The following is a 22,204-nucleotide window of genomic DNA, read 5'->3' on the forward strand; positions in this document are numbered from 1 at the left end:
TCTTTACCTAGCTACCCAAAATTTTTCCACTTTTGTATTACATGCTCATGTATCAAACTTATTTTGAATTCTGTCCCATGTGCATTGCTTTATTTTGCATTTGGGGAATTCTTTTGTATCCCTTTTATTTAAATACTAAAATTTTTTTATATGCACATGGTAATTTAATTACTTTGATTTCACATGAGCATGCTTCCCAAAAATTTTTATTTTGAAATATCTTTATTCTTTTCAACTTTCTACCTTGTTTCTATCATCCATGTTCCCATAAGGTTTCTCCACACTTAAACAATTACATAATTTCTATCTTAAGCTAACCAAGGATTCAACTTGGGATTTTTATTTTGTTTTTCTGCTTAAGGCTAGTAATGTGGTTATAAAACAAGGGGGAATTTAAAAGCTCAAGGGGGTTAACAAGGGTGATGTAGAAGGTAGGCTTTATTTGGGATAAGTGAGCTAAAATCAAATGTAAATATACTAAACAATGGACATATAGAATGGAACAAAGCAAAGATTACAATCATAGAGAAGAAAACACACAAGAATAAAATATTATAGTTAAATAATGTAACCGTACAATTAAACTCAAAATCTCACAGGTTGTGTGTTCTTTGGCTCAAAAACCATGTTCCAAATACAACTTCAAACAAATTTAACACATAATTTTTTTTTTCAATTTAAATTAGTGAAATACTATAAAAATTTCTTGAAAAGAAAATATTACTTCAACCAAGTAGTAACTAAATGCATAAAATCAAACAAACATGCAATCAAATATGCAAATGCAATAATGAATAAACAAGGAAAATAAAACAATGGTGTTGAAAAGAAGAAAATAGCTAACCCATAGAGATCGGTATCGACCTCCCCACACTTAAAGATTGCACCGTCCTCGGTGCATGCTGAGATATACAAGTGGACGGGTTGCTTCAACTGGGGCTCTTTTTGTTCCTTTCCTTGCCGGTGATTTGGGAGTAGCTTTCTCTTTACCCTTCTTGGTGGCCATCCTGAAAAGGGAAAAAGAAAGTAACTTTTAGAGCTAAGGGTTAGAGCAAGGAAGAGAGTGGGAAAGGTGGTTATCAATGCACAATAAAGAAGAATGACATTAACACACGCTCATGAGTACATGTGAAAAGTCATCAATGGAAAATAGCTAGTGCATATGATAACAAGTGAATGCAAGGTGTTTATTGGCATGCTGGCAAAGGCATGAGTAGCATAGATCAAGCATTCAATGTCCAAGTTAGATTACCAAGTCTTTCAAACTAACAACATGTTTGTAATAACAATTATATTTAATTAATAAAATATAAAAAGGGTTTTGTGAAAAGCAAGCATTTATAGTAGTAGATTAAAAGAAATCTTAAAAATAGTGCACAGTGCCATACGAGCGTTTTCACAAATACATAGCATGCATGGTAAATAAGCTATTTGAAAGTATTAAATTGAACATGCAAGAAACCCTTTAAAGAGTAATATATAATTGTCAAATAATACACAAAAATATAGAAAAAACAATGACCCAAATAAAATTCCAACACCATGAAAATAATTCAATGAATGAAAGTATGCAATTAAGTAAAGAAAATGAAAGATAAGAAGAATGAGAAGGGAAAGAAGGGAAGAAGAAGTAAGTAAGAAAGGAGGGAGGAAAAATTAGGATTGGGGATCAAAAGATAAAATATTTTGGCATATTAGGTTAAGGTGTGCGACGCTGGCGTTACGGTCGCGTGGGTGACGCGGCCGCGTGGTGCGCAATAAGGTCAGGTGACGCGGACGCGTGGGTCACGCGATCGCGTCACTTGATTTGTGCTAGTGGCGCGAGTGCAGCCTCACATTCGCACAACTCTCTGTTTGAATTGCATTTTGCCAAAAATCTGGGTGACGCGGTCGCGTGGGTGACACGATCACGTGGATGGCCATTTTTGAAAGACGACGCGATCGCATGGGTGACGCGTTCGCGTGGGAGGGCTTGGGCTTCTAGCACGAGTCTAGCCCAATTCCAGCACAACTTTCGGCCATGCACCTTTTTGACATCGATTTTCATGGCACGCGGCCGCGTGGGTGACGCGGTCGCGTGGGAGGCCAAAGTTCCACATGACGCGGTCGCGTGAGCGATGCGGTCGCGTGGGGTCAAATTATGCTAATGGTGCACCTCCAGCCACGCTCTCGCGTGACTCTCTGTTCAATTCTTTTCTTCCCAACGCACTAGTGACGCGGACGCGTCAGCGACGCTGCCGCGTTGCGTGCGTGTTTTCCCTTTCTTTTTTTTATTATGCAATTATGCAGTATGCAATATGCAGTGTTAATGTAGATGTTATGAAAACTTCCAGGTTCAATAAAAATAAAATAAAATAAAAAAATAAACAACACGAAATAAAATTAAAAAAGAACGATCATACCATGGTGGGTTGTCTCCCACCTAGCACTTTTAGTTAACGTCCTTAAGTTGGACCTTTGGTGAGCTCCCTATTATGGTGGTTTATGCTTGTACTGATCCAGGAATCCCCACCAATGTTTGTACTTCCAGTAGCCTCCGGGGTCCCAAACTAAGCATGTAAAGCCCTTAAGAAGCTTCGAACAGATTCTTAGGCTCCCGGGGTGACAAATGTCAGGACAGATTCCAGGATCCCAAACCTTACTTTTACACCCATTTTTGTCTCGATCTGCATTTTTCCAGCTGGGTGAAAGGTTATCTGAATTCTCACTGTAGCGACCAAACAGCTTCCTAGACCCATTCAGTTGAGCTTTACACCAACCTTTGCATTTAAACTTAAAGCTTCCAACCATAATGAACCTTGCAGGACAATTTTTACCACTGGCCATCTTTCGCTTACTCTTAATGTCACAAAGAGCTCTAAGTTGACCATCCGTCTCCAGTAGCCCATATTCAAGTGGAATTAGAAAGCTAAGGGATATGAATTTTACCCACTTGAATGTTGTGAAGGATGATGGCAACTTAGGGGGAGGTATTTTTAATGAAATTGCAAGCTCCACTTCCTTGTGCTCTTCTCTGATAATTACCACCTCTTTGCAAGTTTCTTCAATTTCAACCTCTTCCTCTTGGTAGCTTTCTTCCAATTCAATCTCCTCTTCATTGCTTTCCAAGGGCATGGGATGTTGTGCTTCTTCTTCTTGAATCTCCATCTCTTGATCAACCTCTTCCAAGTCTTCAACTGTGATATGCCTTGGAGGTTGTACACCCTCCTCAGTATCAATTTCAAACGTCTTGGAAGGGGGTTCTATGACTGGACTTTCCTATGGAGGTTCTGCATCTCCTAAATCTTCAACCACTTCTTCTTCTTCAATAATTTCGGCTTCTTCCACTTGTTCCAGTACAAAGTCATGCTCCGTACCGTTCACTGGAGTTTCTAGTATCTCCTTCATGCTACGTTCTTCATTAGATTGTCCACATGAAGTCATGGGGGTTCCTTGAGTGTCCGAACGTCGGGAAGCTAATTGAATTATTGCTTGCTCCAATTGACGAATGGTTGCCTGAAATCGATCCACTGTTTCCTCGAAACGATCCTTTGTCTCTTGATGCGCTCGGCTTTCATAAATAGGATCATAGTGCTCTTGGATTGATGGATATGGAGATGGTAAATATTGAAGTGGTGGTTCTTGGGAGTAATTGGGTTGGAATTGGGGTGGTTCTATATATGATTCATATGGCTCATAAGGTGGTTGGTATGGTGGTTGAGGGTTAGGGTCATATGGAGGTGAATGGTGGAAAGGGACTTGTAAGTGTGGTGGTTCAAAGCTATGTTGAGAAGGGGGTTCATAGGCATATAGTGGTGGTTGTTGATAATCGAAAGATTGCTCACCATAGCCATTGCCTTGATATCCATCACAGAATGGTTGTTGATAGTCCATTGGAGGTGGTTGTTGCCATGAGGGTTGATTAAATCCTTGTGGCTCCTCCCATCTTTGATTGTTCCAACCATGGTGCATGTTGTCATTATAATCTCCTTTTCCTACAACATAATTATACCCAGACTCATAGCCAAAGGGGTGAGAGTTCATAGTGGTGAGAGAAAATAAAAACAAAAACTAACAAAAAGAAAATATTTTGAAAAAGAGATGATTTAAAAAAAAAATTGAATTTTGAAAAATAAGATAAGATAAGATAAAAATTTTAAAATAAAAATTTGAAATATATATATATTTTTTAAATATTTACAATAACCAATAATAAGGCACACGTTTGCAATTCCCCGGCAACGGCGCCATTTTGAAGAACTGAAGATTGATGGTTTAGAAGTTATAGTAAACTCTCGTTGTAAGTATAGTTACTAAACCAAGCAATCAACCTTTCTTACAAACGTTTTGGTTGTCAGAAGTAACAAACCCCTAAATAAATTGATAACCGAAGTATTTAAACCTCTGGTCGTCTTCTCAAGGAATTGCAGGGAGGTATGTTCTTATTATTGGTTATGAAGATTTGTAAATCGGGGTTTTGAAGATGAGGAATAAGTAATTTAAATGGCAGATAAAATAAATAATTAACTATAAAATAAACTCTTGGCAAGATATGAAAATTCGGAAGTCCTATCCTAATTATCTTTATCAATTGTGATGAGAATTGGATTTTTCTCCCACTTTGTTAACCTCTAACTATGAAGGTAAGTTAAGTGAATGAATTAATTCGAATCCTCAAGTCCCAGTCTTTCCTTGGGAAAAGTTAGAGTTATTGGATCTTGAATTAATTCTTGAAGAATTCCAATTTTCAGTCAACAATGAGTTTGATAACTCAAGAATTACCAATTAATTAACCAAAGCCAAAAGGGAATAAAATCTACTTGAATGAAAATAATTTGGATAGAGCCCAAGCATTAGTAACATATAAGTTTGAAATACCTCAATTGCATTAATAAAATAAAATCAATCCAAATATGAAGAGTCATAAGCCAAATAAGCAACATCAATAATCAACAATTAAGAGAAGTCGAAATAAAAAGATATTGAACCTGATAAAAAGACGAGATAAAAATATTCCTAAGTTCTAAAAATCCTAATCCTAATCCTAAGAGAGAGGAGAGAACCTCTCTCTCTAAAAACTACATCTAAAACTATGAAAAGTGAATTATGAAAGCCTGAAACACTTAACACACAGATCAAGGCATTGAATGGTAATAAGAGAGGATTAAGATTAGCTAAATTAAGACTAAAGAAGCATGTTTTCAATCATAGAACTAAACTAGGAAGGAATTGTAAAATCATGCAAATTTTATGAATAAGTGGGTGAAAAGCTTGATAAAACTACTCAATTAAATACAATATAAACCATAAAATAGTGGTTTATCAAGAACGGATGGTAGCCATTGACAACGGTGATCCACCAACATATAGCTTGCCATAGGAGGAACCTTGCGTGCGTGAAGAAGAAGACAGGGGGGAAAGTAGAGATTCAGAAGACAAAGCATCTCCAAAACTCCAACATATTCTCCATTACTGCATAACAAGTATTATTTAATCCATGCTTTTTATTTACTACCAATCAAAACTGAGAATTATTATTATCCTGACTAAGAATTACAAGATAAGCATAGCTTGCTTCAAGCCAACAATCTCCGTGGGATTCGACCCTTACTCACATAAGGTATTACTTGGACGACCCAGTGCACTTGCTGGTTAGTGGTACGAATTGTGAAAAGTGTGATTTACAATTTCGTGCACCAAGTTTTTGGTGCCGTTGCTGGGGATTGTTCGAGTTTGAACAACTGACGGTTTATCTTGTTACTTAGATTAGGAAAAATTTGTCTTTTTGGTTTAGAGTCACTAGAATTGCATCTTTTATTATTCCTTTTTTTAAATAAAATCTTTCCAAAATATTATTTTTCTTTATTAGTTTTTAATCTTTTCTTGGAGTCTTTTGTTTGAGTTTAGTTTCATATCTTAAGTTTGGTGTCAATTGCATGTTTTTTTTATTTTCCTTTAAAAATACCTTTTTAAAACACGTTAAATTTATAGCTCAGTTGGCTAGAGCATTGTGCTTGTGTTCTTGGTAATTGGGTATCTTCTTTTTAAAACTTTTTCAAAAATAATTTTTCTTTGATTAAATCCTGTGCCAAATTTTAAGTTTGGTGTTTTCTTGTTAATTTTTCTTTAGTTTTCAAAAATTTTATTTTGGTTTTCTAAATATTTTAAGTTTGGTGTTCTTTCTTTTGTTCTTGTTGTTCTTGAGTCTTCTTTGTGTTTTGATCTTAAAATTTTTAAGTTTAGTGTGCCTTGGTGTTTTCCCTCCAAAATTTTCGAAAACAAGGAGCATTGGATCTAAAAATTTTAAGTCTTGTGTCTTTTGTGCGTTCTTCTCTTTCATAATAAAATTCAAAAATAAAAAATATCTTTTCCTTTAATTTCTCATAATTTTCGAATTACTTGGATTGACTTGGTTAAAATTTTTCAAATCATTTCCTTTTAAGATTTTTAAAATCATATCTTTTTCAAAAATATCCTAACCACTTTCTCTCTCCTCACTTTTTCGAAAATCCTCATAAAATATTTTCAATTCTTTTTTTTATTTTTATTGTAGTTTTTATTTTATTTTATTTTATTATTTCGAAATTTTTTTAATATAATAAAATAAATAAAATAAATCCACATCATCTCCCTTTCTCCATCATGGATCTAAGTGGAAATGAACAGTCCAGAAGGACTATGGGGTCATATACTAACCCCACTACTACTTCATATGGGAGTAGTATCTGTATACCCTCCATCAGAGTCAGTAGTTTTGAGTTGAATCCTCAGCTCATTATCATAGTGCAGCAAAGTTGCTAGTATTCTGGTCGTCCACAGGAAGAACCTACAGAATTTCTGGTACAATTTTTACAAATTGCTGACACAGTACATGATAAGGAAGTAGATCAGGATGTCTACAGATTGTTACTGTTTCCATTTGCTGTAAAAGATCAAGCTAAGAGGTGGTTAAATAACCAACCTAAGGATAGCATAAGGACATGGAAACAGCTGTCAGAAAAATTTCTGAATCAATATTTCCCTCCAAAACGGATGACACAGCTAAGGCTGAACATCCAAGGATTTAAATAAGGAGATAATGAATCTCTTTATGATGCCTGGGAGAGATACAGAGAGATGCTAAGAAAATGCCCCTCTGAAATGTTTTCAGAGTGGGTGCAGTTAGACATCTTTTATTATGGGCTTACAGAGAAAGCTCAGATGTCTTTGGACCACTTAGCTGGTGGATATATACACATGAGAAAGACAATTGAAGAAGCTCAAGAGCTCATTGATACAGTTGCCAGAAATCAGCATCTGTACTTAAGTAGCGAACCTTCCATGAAAGAAGAGGCTATAACAGTAATTGCTAAACTCAGTTCTGCAGAACAAGTTACTGAATTCAATCAGCAATTAGATTTTCTACCAAAACAGCTAGCTAAATTCAAGGAGATACTACAAGACACAAGAATGGCTAATATGAATATGGAAGTACAGTTGAATCAAACAGAACAGCAGTTATCAAAACAAATAATAGAAGAGTGCCAAGCAGTTCAATTAAGAAGTGGGAAAACATTAAATACCTCACTTCAAGGCAGCAGGAAGCCAAGAGATGAACAAACTGCTATCCAAAATCCCTCTGAGGACAGTAAGAGCCCAGAGAGGAATAATTTTGGCGCTCAAACGCCAGAAAAGGGTGGAGAGCTGGTGTTAAATGCCCAACCCGTGCTCAGTTCTTGCATTCAAACACCACAAACAGGCAAGGAGTTGGCGTTAAACGCCCAAGGAAAGCTCAGTTCTGGCATTCAAACTTCAGAAACAGGTAAGGAGTTGGCGTCCAACGCCAATCCAGCTTCCAACCCTGGCGTTCAAATGCCAGTGAGGGATCAGACACATATAAGTGCTGATAGCAACCCCTCTAAAAAGGCTTCTCCAACCACATCTGTAGGAAATAAACTTGCAGCAAATAAGGTTGAGGAATACAAAGCCAAAATGCCTTATCCTCAGAAACTCCGCCAAGCGGAACAAGATAAACAATTTTCCCGCTTTGCAGACTATCTCAGGACTCTTGAAATAAAGATTCCGTTCGTAGAGGCACTTGAGCAAATATCCTCTTATGCTAAGTTCATGAAAGAGATCTTAATTCATAAGAAGGATTGGAGAGAAACTGAAAAAGTTTACCTCACCGAAGAATGCAATGCAGTCATTCTGAAAAGCTTACCAGAGAAGCTTAAAGATCCCGGAAGCTTCATGATACGATGCACATTAGAGGGTACTTGTACCAAGAAAGCTCTATGTGATCTTGGAGCAAGTATCAACCTAATACCTGCATCCACTATCAAAAAGCTTGGTTTGACTGAAGAAGTCAAACCAACCCAGATATGTCTCCAACTTGCTGATGGCTCCATTAAATACCCATCAGGCATGATTGAAGACATGATTATCAAGGTTGGGCCATTTGCCTTTCCTACTGACTTTGTGGTGCTGGAAATGGAGGAGCACAAGAGTGCAACTCTCATTCTAGGAAGACCTTTCCTAGCAACTGGACGAACCCTCATTGACGTCCAAAAAGGGGAATTAACACTGAGAGACAATGAGGACGAGTTTAAGTTGAATGTTGTCAAAGCTATGCAGCATCCAGACACCCCAAACGACTGCATGAGCATTGATATTATTGACTCTCTGGTGGAAGAGGTCAATATGACTGAGAGTCTCAAATCACAGCTAGAGGATATCTTTAAAGATGTTCAGCCTGATCTGGAGAAACCAGAGAGAATAATTGAACCTCTGAAAATCCCGCAGGAAGAGGAGAAACCTCCTAAACCCGAGCTCAAACCATTACCACCATCCCTAAAATATGCATTTCTGGGAGAAGGTGATACTTTTCCTGTAATCATAAGCTCTACCTTAGAGCCACAGGAAGAAGAAGCACTAATTGAAGTGCTGAGGACACACAAGACAGCTCTTGGGTGGTCCATCAGTGATCTTAAGGGCATTAGCTCAGCGAGATGCATGCACAAGATCCTATTGGAGGATGACGCTAAGCCAGTGGTTCAACCACAGAGGTGGCTGAATCCAGCCATGAAGGAGGTGGTGCAAAAGGAGGTAACTAAATTACTAGAGGTTATGATTATTTATCCTACTTATGATAGCCCCTGGGTGAGCCCTATCCAAGTTGTCCCTAAGAAGGGTGGTATGACAGTGGTTCATAATGAAAAAAATGAACTAGTTCCTACAAGAACAGTTACAGGGTGACGTATGTGTATTGATTATAGAAGGCTCAATATAGCTACCAGAAAAGATCATTTTCCTTTACCATTCATAGACCAGATGCTAGAAAGACTAGCAGGTCATGATTACTACTGCTTTTTGGATGGATATTCAGGTTATAATAAAATTGCAGTAGATCCCCAGGATCTAGAGAAAACAGCATTCACATGTCCATCTGGAGTATTTGCATACAGAAGGATGCCATTTGGTCTGTGCAATGCACCTGCAACCTTTCAAAGGTGCATGCTCTCTATTTTCTCTGATATGGTGGAAAAATTTTTGGAAGTCTTTATAGATGACTTTTCAGTATTTGGTGACTCATTCAACTCCTGTCATGACCATCTAGCACTTATTCTAAAGAGGTTCCAAGAGACTATCCTAGTTTTAAACTGGGAGAAATGTCACTTGATGGTGACTGAAGGAATTGTCCTTGGGCACAAAATTTCGAACAAGGGAATATAGGTGGATCAAGCTAAGGTAGAGGTAATTGAAAAATTACCACCACCTGCCAATGTTAAGGCAATCAGAAGCTTTCTGGGGCATGCAGGATTCTATAGGAGGTTTATAAAAGATTTTTCAAAAATTGCAAAACCTCTGAGTAATCTGCTAGCTGCTGACACGCCATGTATCTTTAATAAGGAGTGTCTGCAGGTGTTTGAGACTCTGAAAGCTAAGCTGGTCACAACACTAGTCATCTCTGTACCAGACTGGACATTACCATTTGAACTAATGTGTGATGACAGTGACCATGCCATTAGTGCAGTGTTGGGACAAAGGCATGACAAGCTTCTGCACGTCATTTATTATGCGAGTCATGTTTTAAATGACGCACAGAAGAATTACACAACCATAGAAAAAGAGTTACTTGCAGTGGTTTACGCTATTGACAAGTTCAGATCTTATTTAGTAGGATCAAAAGTGATTGTGTACACTGACCATGCTGCTCTTAAATATCTACTCACAAAGCAGGATTCAAAACCCAGACTCATAAGATGGGTGTTGCTTCTGCAAGAGTTTGATATAGAAATAAGAGACAGAAAAGGGACAGAGAACCAAGTAGCAGATCACTTGTCCCGAATAGAACCAGTAGAAGGGGCGTCCCTCCCTCTTACTGAGATCTCTGAAAACTTTTTGGATGAGCAACTCTTTGCCATCCAGGAAGTACCATGGTTTGCAGACATTGTAAACTACAAGGCTGTGAGATTCATACCCACAGAGTATAGTAGGCAGCACTAAAAGAAATTGATCTCAGATGCAAAGTACTATCTTTGGGATGAACCATATCTTTTCAAGAGATGTGCAGACGGAGTAATCTGTAGATGTGTGCCTAAAGAAGAAGCACAGAAGATCCTCTGGCATTGCCATGGATCACAGTATAGAGGACATTTTGGAAGTGAGCGAACATCCACAAGAGTCCTCCAATGTGGCTTCTACTGGCCTACTCTCTATAAAGACTCCCGAGAGTTTGTACGTAATTGTGATAGTTGCCAAAGATCTGGCAATCTGCCTCACGGTTATGCCATGTCTCAACAAGGGATCTTGGAGATTGAGTTGTTTGATGTATGGGGTATTGACTTCATGGGGCCTTTCCCACCATCATACTCAAACACTTATATTCTGGTGGCAGTGGATTATGTATCCAAATGGGTGGAGGCTATTGTAACACCTACTAATGATACTAAGACAGTGCTGAAATTCCTCCAGAAACACATCTTCAATAGATTTGGTGTCCCTAGAGTACTAATCAGTGATGGGGGTGCTCATTTCTGCAATAAACAACTTTACTCTACTATGGTTCGATATGGAGTTAGCCACAGGGTGGCAACTCCATATCATCCACAGACAAATGGGCAAGCTGAAGTCTCTAATAGAGAACTTAAAAGAATCCTGGAATGGACTGTGATTAACTGTAGAAGGGATTGGGCAAGAAGCTTGGATGATGCTCTGTGGGTATACAGAACAGCATTCAAGACTCCTATAGGGATCTCTCCATACCAGCTTGTGTATGGAAAAGCCTATCACTTGCCAGTGGAACTGGAACACAAGGCCTACTGGGCAACCAAATTCCTAAACCTTGATGCCAAGTTAGTTGGAGGAAGACGATTGCTCCAGTTAAATGAGCTAGAGGAATTCAGACTCAATGCTTTCAAAAATGCAACAATCTACAAAGAAAAAGAAAAAAGATGGCATGATAAGAAGCTGTCATCAAGAGTCTTTGAGCCTGGGCAGAAAGTTCTGCTGTTTAACTCTAGGCTCAGATTATTCCCCAGAAAGTAAAAATCCCGGTGGAGAGGACCATATGTGATTACAGGTGTGTTACCATATGGATATGTAGAGCTTCAGGATAATGACTCTTACAAAAAATTCATTGTTAATGGACAGAGAGTCAAACATTATCTTGAAAGCAATTTTGAGCAAGAATGCTCAAAACTGAGACTTGATTAAAGCTCAGTAATAGTCCAGCTAAAGACAATAAAGAAGCGCTTGCTGGGAGGCAACCCAGCCATTAACAAAGCTTATTTGTTAATTAAATGATAATTTTACAGGTTCATATTAATTATCTTCAAGGTAAAATAGAAATTGTATGAGTTCACAGAGTTACAGAAGGATTTAGAGGATAAAACAACAAAAAGAAGCTCACTGGTGCAAAAACGCCAGTAAAAGCTATTTTGGGCGTTAATGCCAGTAGGGATAGCCATTTGGGCGTTAAACGCCAGCATGGATACCATTCTGGGTGTTTAACGCCAGATTTGCAGCATCCTGGGCGTTCAAAAAAACGCCCAGTGATAAAGGATTTTCTGGCATTTAACGCCAGCCAGAAGCTACAGCTAGGCGTTAAACGCCCAGGAGAAGCAACAGATGGGCGTTAAACGCCCAAAACATGCAGCAGTTGGGCGTTTAACGCCAGGATTGTGGGGAGAAGGTAACTTCATTTTCACTTCAATTTTTTTTCCATTTTTCATGTTTTAATTCATGATTTCTTGCATAAACATGTTACAAACTCTCATCTTTCAACTTCAATTTCGAAAACTTTCCAATCCTAAACATATTTCTTAATTTTTCCTCAAAATCTTTTCAAAACTTTTTCAACACTCATTTATCTTTTTGAACTCTTTTCAAATCTTTTTAAATTCTTCTCAAATCTTTTTACACTCATCATATCTTCTTTTCTAAATTCAGATTTATCTTTTTCAAATATCTTTCATATCTTTTCAATTTTAAATTACATCTTTTTCCCATCATACTTGTCTTTTACAAATCATATCTTCTATCTTGTCTTTTTCAAAAATTTTTGAAAACCCACCCCCTTCCCTTTAAATCCGTGTTTGGCCCCCCTCCTCTCCTCCACAATTCAAACTTGGCTTTCCCTCTATCCCTCTCCTTTCATTTCTTTTGCTTGAGGACAAGCAAACCTCTAAGTTTGATGTGTTTATCCGTGATCACTAAGCCAATACCCACTAAGATCATGGCTCCTAAGGGAAAACAAACCACTCCAAGAGGCAAGAAAGAGGATATTTGGAATCAAGGGAAGTTCTTAACCAAAGAACATTCAGACCATTACTACAAAATAATGGGTCTAAGGTCAGTGATCTCGGAAGTTAAATTCGATCTGAAAGAAGACAAATATCTGGAGATCCAAGAGCAAATTTGAAACAGAAGCTGGGAAATCCTAGCTAATCCTGAAACAAAGGTGGGAAGAAACATGGTTCAGGAATTCTACTCTAATCTGTGGCAAACAGACAGGCAGAGAATAGCTGGAACCGCCTTCTATGACTATCGAACTCTGGTTTGAGGGAAGATTTTTCACCTCCACCCTGACAAAATAAGTCAAGCTGCCTCAACTGCAAGATGACCCAGACTCCTTTAATAGGAGAATGATGAGAACAAATAAGAGCTTGGACAAAATTCTAGAGGACATATACCTCCTTGGAACCAAGTGGACAACCAACATAAAGGGTGTCCCAAACCAACTCAAGAGAGGAGATCTCAAACTAGTCGCCAGAGGCTGGCTGGACTTCATTGGGCGTTCTATACTGCCCACTAGCAACCGCTCTGAAGTCACCATCAAAAGAGCAGTAATGATCCATTGCATTATGTTGGGAAAAGAAGTGGAAGTTCATCAGCTGATCTCTTGTGAACTTTACACAGTTGCAAACAAGAACTCCAAATATACCAAATTGGCATATCCAAGCTTAATCTCTATGCTATGTAAAGATGCTAAGGTAAAGATGGGAGTAAATGAGTATATCTCAGTTGAGCAACCAATTACCAAAAAGTCAATGGAAGGACAACAAGTGCAGGATGACCCCATCAAGAGGAAAGCACAGGGAACGTCTTGAAGCATCTATTACCAAGTTGCAAGAGGCTATGGACCAACTAAAGAAAGAACAGCAAAATCAAAATAGCATGCTTTGCAAACTGCTTGGGGAACAAGAAGAGCAAGGGCGTGAACTGAAGCAACTGAAGCGTCAGAAGCTATCTGTTGAAGGGCCAAGCACCCCACAGATTAAAGGAGCATCCACGTCCCAAAATAAAGGTTGTTGAGTCCTAATCTTAGCCTTAACTCTGTGATAATTGTTCTCATTAGGAATTACCTTAGAAGTTATATATGATTAGTAGTAATTAGTATCTTTATTTTGATTTTATCTCCAATTAAGCTATAATTTATTTTCTCATCATCATCAAACATGAATAAAATAGCAGATTTTTAGAATAAGGAGGCAATACTTTTTCGAGTTTTTAATAAGAAAAATTCTAATTATTTATATGTGGTGGCAATACTTTTTATCTTCTGAATGAATGCCTGAACAGTACATAATTTTGATAGTAGAGTTTATGAATGTTAAATCTGTTGGCTCTTGAAGGAATGATGAACAAGAAAAATGTTATTGATGATCTGAAAAATCATGACATTGATTCTTGAAGCAAGAAAAAGCAGTGAAAAAAAAAGAGAGAAAAAAGCAGAAAAAGCCAATAGCCCTTTAAACCAAAAGGCAAGGGTAAAAAAGATCCAAGGCTTTGAGCATCAATGGATAGGAGGGCCCAAGGAAATAAATCCAGGCCTAAGTGGCTAAATCAAGCTATCCCTAACCATGTGCTTGTGGCATGCAGGTCCAAGTGAAAAGCTTGAGACTGAGTGGTTAAAGTCGTGATCCAAAGCAAAAGAGTGTGCTTAAGAACTCTGGACACCTCTTGTTCCGAGGGTTTGCCTGAAATGTGTAGCTCGGTCGTCTGGAAAGGCCCGAGGTGGGGGGTTCAGTGACCCGAGCTTGATATGCAGAATGGTTGGTGGTTGTACCTGCAATGACACTCCGATGCTTAAGTTAGCATGGGTCCAAGCAGATATGTGTAGATGTGGAATGAATGCCATACCTGGGTGCTCCAGTGTATTTATAGTAGTTGGCAGTGATCTTCCCTGGATAAGATATTCTTATCTTATCTTATCTTTGGGAGTTTTATCTCTATCTTTGTGGAACCGCCTTTTCTAGGCCTTTTCGGCCTTTTAGGTTTGGGCTGCGTTCCTTTTGATGGGCCTTCCTCGCTTTTTGTCCGAGGTCCGACCTTTAGGTGTGAGCTTGAGGGCAAGGTCGGACCTCTTGCGAATTTGCCGAGTTGGAGGACCCCGGTCAGGGTATGAACAGTGCCCCTGCCCGAGTTCGTCCTTTTTGGGAGGTCGTGCTCGGGCATAGTAGTCTGTTTTTCAAAATTCAAAAATGGCCGTTCCTGCATTTATTGCATTTTACCATTTTTCCTCGATTTCCGTTCGGGCTCTTGTGAAGGCTTTATTTATTGCTCCTTTCCTCCTTTCCGCGTTTGTTTTTCTTATGCTTTTACGAGTGCCGCTTCTTCTTTCTCTTTGTTCTGCTTTCCCGAATCTTTCTGTGTGTCTTTCCGGGGTTTCCTCTGTGCCGTCGTTTCGTTCTCCTTGCTTCGGAGCTCTTCGTCTTCGTTTCTTCTTCCAGGTTTGTTCCCATGTTTCTCTTTGTGATCATATGCTTCTGTTCTTTGTGTGGCTCTTGTTTATTTTTTTTTCTTTATGCTTGGGTTGCCCCAAAAGAGGTGCCGCCATTGCTGTTGTTTTTATATGGGGGGGGCTCTTTTTTGTTCCCTGGTGTTTTTGTTCTGTGTTGCCCCACTTTTCTTCTTGCTTTGCTGAATGGGTTTTCGTTGTCTTCTTTATGTGATTTTTGTCTGCTGTTGTATTCTTCTTTGTAGGTAAGAATTTTTATGTCTCGAAAGGTTCTTCAAGCGATGTCGACTAAAATTCCATGTGGTCTTGATTGGGTAGACCCTCTTCCTCTAAGAGTTCCTACCGTGGTAGATTCCGAGTACTTAGTTAGGTTCCGTAGGCATTGTAGCATATGTGAAAATAGAGAGTCTGAGAGGGATTATGAACTAGTTGCCCCGGATTCTGAGGAGAGAGTATGCTTCCCGCCCCTAGATAGTTCCGAGAAGCTTTTCTTTTATGCTTATGATTGTTTTTTCTCTAAGCTGGGCGTCCGACTTCCTTTTACCGATCTGGAGTCTGAGGTGTTGTGGTCTTGTAATCTTGCTCCTACGCAGCTCCATCCAAATTCTTGGGCGTTTTTAAAGCTGTTTCAACTTTTGTGTCAGTTCTTGGGTGTTGCTCCCTCTATTTCTCTTTTTTCCTACCTGTTCGTGTTGACGAAGCCAGGGTCGGGTGGAGGGAAGGTATCTTGGGTTTCCTTTAGGGCTAACCAGGGAAGGAAGTTTTGTACCCTGTATGATGAGTCCTTTCATGATTTTAAGAACTTTTATTTCAAGGTCCGGGCTACTGGAGATGTCCGACCTTTCTTTTTAGATGAGAGTGGGGAGCCTTCTTTTCCTCTTTGTTGGCAGGAGAAAGTAGTGTCTACTAGGTATACCCTTGAGAGTCTAGATGAGGTGGAGCAGGCTTTTGTGGGTGTGGTAAGCAGTTTATGGGGTCGGGCGCCTCACTTGGACACGAAGAAAATGTTGGGGACCCAAGCCTTCTCCGTTCCGAGTTAGGTAGTTCCCGACCCTCCGAGATTATCCTTTTGGTATTTTGGCTTTGCTTGTTTTTTGTTTTGGTGGAATTTCTGTTTTGGTGATCCTTTTTCTTTTTATTTTTGCAGAGATGTCTTCTCAGGCGGATTCCATGAAGTACCTTCGTCGGACGAAGAAGTCCGTGGCTGCTCGAAATATCGAGGCTGGTGAGGCTTCTGCCCGACCTTCTCCGAAGAAGACTACTGTGGGTGTCACTACTCGGTCGAAGACTATTCCGACTCCCCAGTTTCGACCTATAAATCAGGATCCTCCGACCTCTGGACCCGGTAACTCTTCTCCTCCTTCGTCCTCGGGTCCTCCTCCCAAGAAGCAGAAGACCTCTCAAGAGCTTGCGGGTTTCAATGATAAGGATTTTGATGCTCTTGGTTGGGTTGAACAGCATATTCTCCCTCAGACTTTTATTTCTACTGATGATGTGTCTATGGAGCACCATTTTCAGTATATGGCGCGGAGCTGTGTCCGGATGGCTAGTCTTCATGCCGCTATTGCCCGAGAGTTCAAGAAGTCCCCCATTGGTGCGACCAGTTCCCGACTTGAGAAGGCTCAGTCCGAGTTCGAGAGGATTAGTGAGCTGAAGACTGCTAGGATTGCTGAGCTGGAGGCGTCTTTGGAGAAGGAGAAAGCTAAAGCTACTGCGGCTGTGGCGGCGGCGAGTTCATCCGAGGAGATGGCGAAGGCGGCGAGGGAGAGTTATACTCGGACATATGCTGAGCTTGTGGAGACAAAGGAGAGGTTGCAATCCGCTCAGGATGATTTTTACGAGCTAGAAGGACATGTGGCTAAGGGTATGGATGCTATGTTTGAAAATTTGAAGGCTCAGGTCCGGGTTCTTGCTCCTGACCTGGATCTGAGTTTATTCAGTACGGATAATGTTGTTGTGGAGGGAAAGATTGTTCCGGCTCCCAACGAGGATGAGGTTCCGGTGTCTGACCCTAAAGTTCCGGTTGCGGACCCGACTTCACCTTTGGTCGGGGAGGAATCTGGTGTGGAGGTTTCAAACCGAGATGACGGTGCTGTCAAGGCTGTCCCGATTTCTATGGTTCTTCCTTCGCAGCCTTCTACCGGAAAGGATCTTGATTCCCTGTAATCCTTTGTCTTTGGTTTTTTGCCCGGCCTGTGGGCTCTTTTTTGGACGGTTTTTACTACCTGTTTAATGCTTTGAACACCTTTTTTGCTATTAGCTACTTGTAGTAACTTTTTAGCTTATTGTGTGGTGTTTGTTCGCGTTTTGACTTTTAGTTCCGCTTTATGCTTTTTAGTTGTTTTTGGATAACAACTTTTTAGCTAGCGCTTTTTGAACTTTGTTTTACCCTTCCCTTTGATTTCGTTTCTTCGCTTGTACTTTTTAGTTGTTTTTGTATAGCAACCTTTTAGTAAGCGTTCTCGAAATCTTTGTTTTCGCCGTTTTAAGGCTTCTTTCTTGGATCCGGGCTTTTTCTCGGACCTCGGGGGGGCGGTCGAGTACTTCCCTTTGTTGGGTCCGACCCTGTTGTTGGTCGGCCTTTTAAGTTATTTTTGTAATCTCTTTTATTTGGCTTTTTGAGCCTTTTCAGAGTTGCTTTATAACTTCTCACATTAATCTGAACCTCGTCGCTTTTATCTTTGCCGACCTTGTGTGGTCTCTTGGCAATGATTTTTTGCGTTTTGCCGAGCATAAATTAATGCGCCTTGGCGGGGTACTTTTCAGGATTTGTTTCATGATGAGGAAGAAAAAGGAGAAGGAAAAGAGAAAAATTCGATTAGTATTAAAAGGAAAGAATATTTACAGAGTGCTTACCCTTGGCTAGGTCGGGTGCTTTTCTTGTCCGGATGTCTCATTAAAAAACCCTTGTAGGGAAAAAGAGTACACCTCGGGTCAAGTTTTTCTAGCTGTAGTATCGTCTTAGATTACAGGCGTGCCAGGCCCTGGGCAACTCATTGCCTTCTAGGTCAGATATTTTGTAATAGCCTGTTCCTAAGACTTCTGTTACCTTGTAGGGTCCTTTCCAATTTGCAGCTAGCTTCCCTTCTCCCGACTTTTGTGTTCCGATGTCATTTCGGATCAGAATTAGGTCGTGAATTGAGAAGCTTCGTTTTATTACTTTCTGATTGTATCTGAGGGCTGTTCGCCGTTTTAAGGCTTCTTCTCGGATCCGGGCTTTTTCTCGGACCTCGGGGAGGAGGTCGAGTTCTTCCCTTTGTGCCTGCGGGTTACCTTCTTCGTTGTAGAAGATGACTCGGGGTGATCCTTCATCTATTTCGATAGGAATCATTGCCTCCATCCTGTAAGCTAGTCGGAATGGCGATTCTCCCGTTGTAGAGTATGGGGTTGTCCGATATGCCCATAGCACCTGGGGGAGCTCCTCGGCCCATGCCCCTTTGGCCTCTTGGAGTCTTCGTTTTAACCCGGCCAAGATGGCTTTATTTGCGGCCTCTGCTTGTCCATTGGCTTGTGGGTGCTCGACTGAGGTGAATTGCTATTTGATTTTTAGCTCGGCCACCAAGTTCTGAAAACTTGTGTCTGTGAACTGTGTTCCATTGTCTGTGGTGATGGAGTAGGGGACCCCGAACCTTGTGACGATGTTTTTGTATAGGAATTTGCGGCTTTTCCGAGCCGTGATGGTGGCTAAGGGTTCAGCTTCGATCCACTTTGTGAAGTAGTCGTCCCCTACTATGAGGTATTTGACTTGCCCCGGTCCTTGGGGGAACGGGCCGAGTAGGTCAAGTCCCCATTTTGCGAAGGGCCATGGTGCGGTGACGCTGATAAGGTCTTCGGGTGGTGCTTTGTGAAAATTGGCGTGTTTTTGGCAGGGGGGCATATTTTCACAAATTCCGTTGCGTCTCTTTGCAAGGTCGGCCAGTAGAATCCGGCTCGGACTACTTTCTTGGATAATGCTCGAGCTCCGAGGTGGTTCCCACACATGCCTCCGTGGACTTCTTCGAGGACGCTCTTTGTTTCTGAGGTCGGGACACACCTAAGGAGGGGGTTTGAGAATCCTCTTCTGTATAATATGTCATGAATTAGTGTATAATTCTGGGCATCTTTTGTGAGTCTTCTAGCTTCCTTTTCTTCGACGGGGAGAGTTCTCAACTTCAGGTAGTTGAGTATGGGGGTCATCCATTCTTGCTGTTGGTTGGATATGTTTAGCGCTTCCTCCTCTCTTAGCACGGAGGGGGATTGTAAGGTTTCCTGGAGGAGACTTCTGTTGTTGCCTCTGGGCTTGGTGCTGGCAAGCTTTGAGAGGGCGTCTGCCCGGGCGTTTTGTTCCCGAGGTATGTGCTGAATCTGTATCTCTGAAAAGTGGCGTAGTTGTGCCTGTGTTTGGTCCAGGTATTTTTTCATAGTGGGGTCTTTGGCCTGGTAGCTTCCATTTACTTGTGATGTGACGACCTGAGAGTCGCTGAAGATCGTGATTTTTTGGGCTCCGACCTCTTCGGCTAGCTTTAGACCAGCTAGTAGGGCTTCGTATTCGGCTTGGTTGTTCGAAGCCTGGAACTCGAATTTTAGGGATAGTTCTATCCGCGTTCCTTGGTCGCTTTCGAGTATAACCCCGGCTCCGCTTCCTGTTTTGTTTGAGGACCCGTCGACATACAGGTTCCACGAGAGTGGGGTTCCAGGGGTCTCAGTGTATTCTGCGATGAAGTCGGCTAGATACTGGGATTTTATGGCAGTCCGGGTTTCATAGTGGAGGTCGAACTCGGACAGTTCCACCACCCATTGCAGTATTCGTCCTGCCAGGTCTGTTTTTTGGAGGATGTGTCTCATTGGTTGGTTTGTCCGGACTTTGATGGTGTGGGCTTGAAAGTAGGGACGGAGCCTCCGGGCTGTGAACACTAGAGCGTAGGCGAATTTTTCTATCTTCTGATAGTTTAATTCGGCCCCTTGTAGTGCCTTGCTTACAAAGTATATGGGTGTTGCCCTTGGTCATTTTCTCGTATTAACGCTGAAGCGACTGCTCGATTTCCAACCGAGAGGTATAGTACGAGTTCTTCTCCCTTTAGAGGTCGGGTTAGGATTGGTGGCTGCCCGAGGAATTCCTTGAAGTCTTGAAAGGCCTTTTCGCACTCCGGGGTCCATGAGAAGGGTTTCCCTTTCTTTAGGAGTGAGTAGAGAGGTAGTGACTTTATCGCTGATCCTGCCAAGAATCTTGATAGGGCGGCTAGCCTTCCATTCAGTTGTTGTACTTCCTTGACACACGTCGGGCTCCTCATATTGAGCATCGCTTGGCATTTGTCCGGGTTTGCTTCGATGCCTCTTTGAGTCAGCATGAAGCCTAAGAATTTTCCGGCTTCTGCGGCGAAGGTGCACTTTGTCGGGTTAAGTCTCATGTTGTGTTTTCTGAGGGTGCCGAAAATGCTGGCGAGGTCGGTCAGCAAGTTTCTGTCTTCTTGTGTCTTTACCAGCATGTCGTCGACGTACACCTCCAGCTGTAGTCCGATGTGCTCTGAGAACACTTTGTTCATTAGCCTCTGGTAGGTTGCTCCTGCGTTCTTTTGCCCGAAGGGCATTACTACGTAGCAGTAGTTTGCCCTTGGGGTTATGAACGAGGTCTTTTCTTGGTCGGGTCCGTACATTGGGATTTGATTGTATCCCGAGTATGCGTCCATGAAGGAGAGATATCTATAGCCTGAGGCTGCGTCTACTAATGTGTCGATGTTTGGTAGTGGATATGGGTCTTTGGGGCAGGCTTTGTTGAGATCTGTGTAATCGACGCACATCCTCCATTTTCCGTTGGGCTTTTTTACCAGGACTACGTTCGCGAGCCATAGGGGGTATTTTACTTCCCTAATGAACCCTGCATCTAGCAGTGCTTGTACTTGTTCTTCTATTGCTTGCATGCGCTCGGGTCCGAGCTTCCGGCGTCTTTGTTGGACAGGCCGGGATCCCGGGTAAACCGATAGCTTATGGCACATCAGGTCGGGGCTTATGCCCGGCATGTCGGAGGCTTTCCAGGCGAAGAGGTCGGAATTCTCCCTTAAGAGGGTTATGAGTTCCTTTTTTAGGCCCGTTTCGAGGTTTGCTCCTATGCTTGTTGTTTTTTCAGGTGTGTTTCCAATCTGGACTTTTTCGGTTTCTCCTTCTGGCTGTGGCCGGAGGTCTTCTTGGGATTGAACTCGACCGAGTTCTATTGTGTTGACCTCTTTCCCTTTTAGGCTCAGGCTTTCGTTGTAGCATCGTCGTGCTAGTTTTTGGTCGCCTTTTAGAGTAGCGATTCCCTTTGTGGTAGGGAACTTCATACAGAGGTGTGGGGTCGAGACTATAGCTGCCAATCTGTTTAGGGTTGGTCGCCCAATGAGGGCATTGTATGCTGAAGTGACGTCGACTATAATGTAGTCTACGCTTAATGTTTTAGATTGCTCGCCTCTTCCAAAGGTAGTGTGTAGCGAGATGTATCCTAAGGGATGGATCGGAGTATCCCCTAGTCCAAATAGGTCGGTGGGGTAGGCCTTTAGTTCTTTTTCCTCAAGTCCGAGTTTGTCGAAGGCCGTTTTGAACAGGATATCTGCTGAGCTTCCCTGGTCAATCAGGGTTCGATGCAAGTTGGCGTTTGCTAGGATAATGGTGATTACCATTGGATCGTCGTGTCCGGGAGTTATCTCTTGAGCATCTTCTCGGGTGAATGAAATAGTAGGTAATTCGGGCAGGGGACTGTCTTCTCGGACGTGATAGACTTCTTTGAGGTGTCTTTTTCGTGAAGATTTGGATGTTCCTCCGCCTGCAAAACCACCATTTATCATGTGAACATGTCTTTCAGGGGTTCGTGGGGTTTGTTCGGCCCGATCTTCGTTGTCCCCCCGCCTTCTCTTCCTGGTCTCTTCTCCTTTCTCTGCTATGTATCTGTCGAGTTTTCCTTCTCTGGCTAGCTTTTCTATGACATTTTTTAGGTCATAGCAGTCGTTAGTAGAATGACCGTAGAGCTTGTGATATTCACAGTATTCGGACCGA

Source organism: Arachis hypogaea, chromosome 4, assembly GCF_003086295.3.
Source record: "Arachis hypogaea cultivar Tifrunner chromosome 4, arahy.Tifrunner.gnm2.J5K5, whole genome shotgun sequence".
NCBI classification, from domain to species: domain Eukaryota; kingdom Viridiplantae; phylum Streptophyta; class Magnoliopsida; order Fabales; family Fabaceae; genus Arachis; species Arachis hypogaea.